General features: G+C 48.0%; 1 long non-coding RNA gene across 1 annotated transcript in view; it reads left to right on the top strand.

Annotated features, from left to right (window-relative positions):
• Positions 1-7,030, top strand: part of LOC135975618 (uncharacterized) — a 28,763-nt gene extending 21,733 nt beyond the window's left edge. The window contains exons 4-5 of the long non-coding RNA XR_010592581.1: positions 1,860-1,954; positions 6,601-7,030. This is a non-coding gene — a long non-coding RNA (uncharacterized LOC135975618). The remainder of the gene's footprint in view (positions 1-1,859; positions 1,955-6,600) is intronic.
• The last annotated feature ends 304 nt before the right edge of the window (positions 7,031-7,334 follow it).

The following is a 7,334-nucleotide window of genomic DNA, read 5'->3' on the forward strand; positions in this document are numbered from 1 at the left end:
GTAAATTTGTTGTTCTTCCACTGAAGTCAATGAAGCTCTGCCAATTATCTTTTCGCAGAGTATTGACATATCTTCCAGATGATATGTGCCGACTTGACTTATTCTTTTTGCTAATCTTCTTCCCTGTGTGAGAATTAGCCATTGAGGTAATTTCCCTCTCCTATTAATTTGTCTCAAAGTTTCAACAACCATATTGTATAGAATGTAGCATTTTTACCAGGCCTACAAAACTCTTTGACACCAATCTCCTCCCAGCCCCCCCCCCAAGTTGCTAACTCTTGTCCTACCCTCTCACCTCCCCCCAAGTCCTCTCCAAACTGACGTCTTTTCACACCCCACTTTGCATTAATTTGACTAGACAACATAATCTCATTCTTAAAAAATAAAATAGTTAGCCAAGTGTCTCTGGAAAGCAGCAACATTCTTTTCTGGGCTTGTCCCTGACAGTTTTACATAAAACAATAAAGCTAATTAAAATACAGAAACAAATTTTGTGCAAAATGGGATTTCACTTTATTGTTAACCATCTATAAGTAATTTAGGACCTAAGTAACTTCTGTAAATTTCACTCTTAACCCTTTCATATCTGGGTTGCCCCATTATATCAAATGGAGCTAATGATAGTCACCCACCTTGCAAAATACTTTAAGATATTATAATTAATAATACACTATTTTAATCAATGTTCTTCATTTGAGATTTTTTTTCATACAGAGTACCTCTTGCAGAGCAACTAAATGCTCTTAAATTGCTCCAATTAATTAAATTAAATTGGCTGGCTTGGAATGCACTGAGCAATACAACAAAAATTTTTACTGTCAGAGCATGGAATTCTGCATTTTAGCGAGGCTCTTTTCAGCCTCTTTCTAGAGACATCTGAATACTCAGATTCTCTTACCAGCGGGAAGACACTCTGAGAGGGAGGAGGGAGACATTGCTATACTGCAATGCTGCTACACACTGAGGGTCAAGGTCAAAGCCCTGGGCTCTTGCAGGACTGCTTTGTGAGACAGAAGCATTGCAGGCTCTCATGACCAATGGGTGTTACTGTGCTTGAATGGAGCATGGAGAGTGAATAATTGTAGGAAATTAGAAACAAAGAACATCTGAACTCCTGATAAGCAGCCCAGCTATGCTCCAAAACATAAACACTTGGCAAAACTGTCTGGCAAAAACTTCTCATATTTCAAAACTAGAGCTATAATTTTTAAAAACTTATGGGCTTTGATGGTCTCCAGTTCGTCGGAGAGCCTCAGTGACTCTGCGAAAAATGGATTCTGTCTTCTAAGAACTCACAAAATATTTTGCAGTTTTTATTTTGATCATTGTTTAAAGCAGTTTTTGTGTAAGGGGCTGAGATGTGTGAAAGAGATTATACAGCTAACATCCAGGTCAAAGCATTTCCAAAGTTGCAAGGTTTTTGGTTTGAGCCTCTTTCTTTCGTGAACTAAAGAGATTGGAGTATAAAAACGCAAAATGGACTGTACAGTTCATTTTTCCTTAGGCAAAAACTCTGCTTACAACTAATTTTTGCTGAGTAGGATATGCAGGTCCTTGGTTACTTGTAGATTAACAATATAATGGGAAGAGCTGGACAATTGTGGTTCCTCCCCTGGACTTCTGCATAAGCCTGGACTCCTGCATAAGCCCAAGGTCTACGCTGCCATTAAACAGCCCCTTAACCCAAGCCCTGGGTGTCTAACTGCAGTGTAGACATATCCTAAGACTGATGCTTTCCCAACTAAGCAATGCAATCCCTCAAAGCTAAATGGATTGTAAACACTGCTTGGATGTGTACAATGTTAGTCCATTATGCCTTTGACAATAATCTTTTTTTATTTTATTTTTTTTTTTTTTAGTTAAATGCAAATACCATGAAGCAATTTGCCTTCTCCCCAGACTGGAAGATGACTACATCAAAACAACACTTCAATAAATACCTCTCTTCCTCTGGGTCAGACCCTTACAGGAACTTGTTTTGCCTCCTTCTGTTTCTCCCCTGTGATGGAGATGGGCTTAGCCAAAGACATAATAGATATCTCTGTGTCTCTCCTCATCTATTTAACAATCTCATGTGAAAATGACTCTGCCATAACCCCTTAATCTTAGTGTTTCTCTCCCTGCTATTTATTTTAACTTTATAACTATTATTGCACCCCTGAAGGGTTTGGGGACATGGTTTGCATAGTACAGAAATATGACTGTATTCTATTTCTACAAGGTATAGATACGCCATACCATAAACATTCCTCTCTACCTGCCCTAAGTCAGCCCTTTTGGTTGCTGGTCTAGATTACAGATACTTTCCCTTTATTCTCCCTTTCATGATCCTTGCACATAGCTGGCCATCTCTGCTATATTTCTATTTATATAGCTAAGCCTTTTTTGGTAAGGTTGTCTGGGTCAAAATCTTCAATGGAACCTGCTGGTGCTGACTTTTCCCAACACCGAATGAAGTCTGAAATCGGTTTGACTCTGGGCCCAGGGTTCCCAATCCACTAGAATCCCCAAGGTGAATAGCGAGGGATTTCTACACTAGACCATGCTGCTATAGCAGGGTCGCCCGGGGGGGGGGGGGGGGGGGGGGAAAGTGGGGCAATTTGCCCCAAGCCCCGCAGGGGCCCCCACGGGAATATAGTATTCTATAATATTGCAACTTTTTTATGGAAGGGACCCCAAAATTGCTTTGCCCCAGGCCCCCTGAATCCTCTGGGTGGCCCTGTGCTATAAGGCTTCCTGGGAAGAGGCCCAGCTGAATTCAAAGCAAATCTGTCACCCTCAGCATGCCAGGGTGACAGACAGTAAAAACTCCTTTCTCCTCTGAGCTACCTGTCAACAATGGAGTAGACACCAATGTCAGGGCAGTCCTTACCCATACGCAAAGTACGCAGCTGCGTAGGGCACCAGGAAATTTTGGGGCACCAAATTTCCCGGTGCCCAGCCCCTGCTCCGCCTCTTCCCCATGGCCCCCACCCTGCCTTTTCCCTGCCTCTTCCCACCCCTGTTCTGCCCCAGCCCTGCCCCCACTCCACCCCTTCCCCAAAGCCCCTGCCCCTGTTCTGCCCCATCTCTTCCTACCCCCGCCCTGCCTTTTCCCCGCCCTCACTCCCCTAAGGAGTGCAGTGGGAAGTGCAGTGACCCGGCCCCAGCCATGCTGCCGGTGAGTGCTGGGGGGTGGTTCCCCCGTTGTCCCCCAAGCCAGCCCCGCCCCCCCGCAAGGAGGCCTGGGCTCCACACACACACACACCCCCCGCGGAGGGGGGGGGGGCTGAGTAAGGACCCAGAATAGCTAGGAACAGCCCTGACCAATGTATTACACTAAAGTGTAAACTAGCAGATATTGCACCTAGGACATGATTCTCCATCATCTGGCATTTTGTGTGGCCATTTACACCAGTACAGGGTGGGTATCAAATACTACATCAGAATGGTGGCATTTTACACTCCCTCTTGCACTAGTTGAAATGACTATTCAAGATGCAGGCTGCCATATAATGAAGGATCAGGCTGCCGTATACATTTCCTAGCTCTGCCACTGACTTGCTGTGTGCCACTGGGTGATTCATTTAATTTCTAGGAGGCTGTGTCCCCGTCTGTAAAATGAGAGTAATAATGCCATTAAGTGAGGTAGGTGTCCTGAAGAACTGGGCATCCAGCCTGACCACAATTTGAGTGATTGGTTTGAAATCACTCTGGATTGAAAGGAGAAGCAGCAAGCGTCTGGGGGAAAGAGGGATTTTAATGTGGCTGCAAATAGAAGCAAAGCAGGAGGCAAGGAACATATAACTAGACAAGACCACGTAAGTGCATGGGTAAAGTATCTGTAATCTGGCCCAGCAACCAATAGGGTTTCATCAGTGCAGATGGCGCTAGCTGGCTGGTGCGGTTAAAGCAAACTGAGAACTGGCCATGCATGATCAGCAGAGGCAGGGGGTAAGAACCACGAGGATCAGAGTCCACTGAGGTTCCAGCTGCTCAGGCAGGAGGCCTGGCTGCCTTTCTTCAGAGTCTGGATTAGACCAGACTCAGCAGGAGCGAGGAACCAGACTCTACTTTTCTCCCTATACTTCCAAGCCTGCCTGGACAGTGAGAATTTACAGTTCAAAGCATCTGTTAATCAGCATCTGTATAACCTAACTGGATTATGCTGCAGTTTCCTTCAGGTTAGGTAGGAGCTGTATTTTTGGTGGACTTATTATGAATATTATATATATTATGCAAAAAGAACAGGAGTACTTGTGGCGCCTTAGAGACTAACAAATTTATTTCAGCATAAGCTTTCGTGGGCTACAGCCCACTTCTTCAGATGCATAGAGTGAAACACACAGACAGAAGATATTTATACATACAGAGAACATGAAAAGGTGGAAGTACGCAGACCACCTACTTCCACCTTTTCATGTTCTCTGTATGTATAAATATCTTCTGTCTGTGTGTTTCACTCTATGCATCTGAAGAAGTGAGCTGTAGCCCACGAAAGCTTATGCTGAAATAAATTTGTTAGTCTCTAAGGTGCCACAAGTACTCCTGTTCTTTTTGCGGATACAGACTAACACGGCTGCTACTTTGAAATATATATTATGGTGGCACCTAAAGACCAAGGTCCCATTATGCTAAATACTAGTCACTGATATAGCAAGAAGAACTTAAAATGCCCAAATATGGGAGAGGGGTGTGTGGTTTGGGAACTTGGAAATTGAATTTAAGGTTTCTAGCTCTGCCACAGACTTCCTGTGTGACCATGGGCTGGTCACTTATTCTCTTGAATCCTTAGTTTGCCATCAGTAAAAATAATACTTACCTATCTCTCTGAAATAGAGAGAATACTTACCTATATCATGATTGTGAAATGCTCAGATGCTACAGTGGGGGTAATATAAGAACCTAGATAGACCCTTTCCATGGGGACCTCCAGAAGGGATGAATTGCCTGGAATTGAAAACTGGTTGAGAACCTGTAAAGACTCTATAGTAGGGTTACCATACGTCCGTATTTTCCCAGACATGTCTGGCTTTTTAGTTCTTAAATCGCCGTCCAGGAGGAGTTTTTAAATATCTAAAAACACCCAGGAAAATACGTACGTATGGTAACCCTAGATGGGAGCTGCCAGAGCCACTGAGTGGGGCTTGCAAGTGCTGGCAGCACGCAGAGAGCCCTCCGCCTCCCCCCCCCCCCGACCCGACCCTAAGAGCCAGAGGGACCTGCCGGGGGGCGAGGTGGGGAGTCCCGGGGGTGCTTACCTGGGGCGGCTCCCGGGAAGCATCCAGCAGGTCCCTCTGGCTCCCAGAGTCGGGTTGGGGGGAGGGAGGGGTGCGGAGGGCTCTCTGCCCACTGCCAGTGCCTGCAAGTCCCACCCCCGCAGCTCTGATTGGGCAGGAGGGAGCCGGTGCAGCACTTGGAGACCCCCCCCGTCTCTGTGCCTAAGGGCCGCCCACACTGCAGGCTCCTGCCAGCGGACGGGTGGGCGGCCCCTAGGCACAGAGACAGAGGGGGTCTCCGTGTGCAGCACTGGCTCTCTCCTGCCCAATCAGAGCTGCAGGGGCGGGGCTTGCAGGCTCTGGCAGCGGGCAGAGAGCCCTTTGCCCCCGCCCTGCTCCGATCCTAGGAGCCAGAGGGACCTGCCGGATGCTTCCTGGGAGCTGCCCCAGGTAAGCACCACCAGGACTCCCCACCTCGCCCCCCATCAGGTCTCTCTAGGTCAGGTGGGGTCGGGGGGGCGTGGAGGGCCTACTGTGCACTGCCGGCGTCTGCAAGCCCCGCTCCATGGCTCCGGCAGCTCCCATTGGCACTTTTCCTGGCCAGTGGGAGCCATGGAGCTCGCGCTTGTGGCGGGCACAGCACGTGGGGACCACTTGGCTGCCCCTGATCCTAGGAGCCGAGGGACCTGCGGCGGGGCGGGGTGTAGAAGCGAGCGGTGAGCCAGCAGCGGGTGAGGGGGTGAGTAGGCGAGCAGGAGTGGGGGTGAGGAAGAGGCGAGCGGTGAAGGAGCCAGTGGCTGGCGGGCGGACTGGTGAGGAAGCAAGTGGCGGGTGGGGAGGGTGAAGAGGCGAGCAGAGAGCCAGCGGCGGGCGGGGGGCGGTGAAGAGGTGAGCGGCGAGGGAGCCAGCAGTGGGTGGGAGGGTGAGGAGGCGGGCGGCGAGCCAGCGGCAGGCGGGGGTGTGTGTGAAAAGGCCAGCGGCGGGCAGCGGGGGTTGAAGAGGCCAGCAGCGAGGGAGCCAGCGGCAGGTGGGTGGGCGGGGCCAAGCAGGGAGGAGGCGGGACCTGGAGCAGAGTGAGGTCGGGGCGTGGCAGGAGCGGGGGTGGACTGTGGGTGGGGCCGACACCCCTTGTGGAGTGTCCTCTTTTTTGAATGTTCAAATATGGTAACCCTATTCTATAGTACCATGGGCAAGGAGAACCTGTCCCTTCATATCATTTCTAGGAACAGAGTCAAAAGCTTGATACAACTTATGTTTTTCTCAGTTAAAAAAGTGTTAATTGTGTTCCTGGAGCTAAGAATCACTGCCATGTGTAGAGGGGCAGTTTGGGACAGCAGCGCAGAATTCCCCTGTATATATTGTTTTATGTAAAGGGTTTATTTTTGCTTTTCTTGTGCTTTAGAATGTGCCCTTCCATTTGGAGTTAGCAAATCACATTGTACAAGCTGGTACAGTGGAAATCCCCTCTACAATCCTGCGTCAAACCGATTTTGCTGAGTGGACCTCACTGTGGAAGGAAATAATGGACTAATTCCAGAAAGATTAGGTTAGCATGTTGGTTTCCTTTGGCGTTTCAGATGTTGAATGTGAACTGAAGGAGTGCACAGTTCTCCTTTTAACTCTTTTTCAGACCACGTGCGCTCCAGTCTGCCTTCTGATCTGCATGCACTGAGTTCAACGGGAGTTGCACAGGTGTATCTGAGGTTAGAAATGAGCTCATATCTGTTTGTTTTAAAAACGGCAGCAGTTCTGGATCTAGAAACCTCTTCGGCAGCCAGACCTGCACTGCTCAGACACACATGCTTTGTGTTCAACCAGTAGCTAACCTCATACCTGGGGCTAGATTATGGCATGTGCTGTTGGTTCAAACTGCCTTTTTACTGCTGCCAAACACAGAACAGGCTCCTCACTTATTCTCTAGCCTGAGTATAAAAAGAGTATATTGCAAAAATCAACAGTGTTAAGATTGCACAGTTTAAATTTTAAAAAGGCAGTGAATACACATGGTGAGATTCCTGCTGCAGCAGTGTTGGCCAGGCTATGCTTATTTCCTATGTCTATTTCTGCTTTTCCAGTTAAATGTGCAATTTGGAACCTGCTCCTACTCCCATTGAAATTGATGGCAAAATTCTCATT

This window comes from Chrysemys picta, chromosome 1 (genome assembly GCF_011386835.1).
Source record: "Chrysemys picta bellii isolate R12L10 chromosome 1, ASM1138683v2, whole genome shotgun sequence".
NCBI lineage: Eukaryota > Metazoa > Chordata > Testudines > Emydidae > Chrysemys > Chrysemys picta.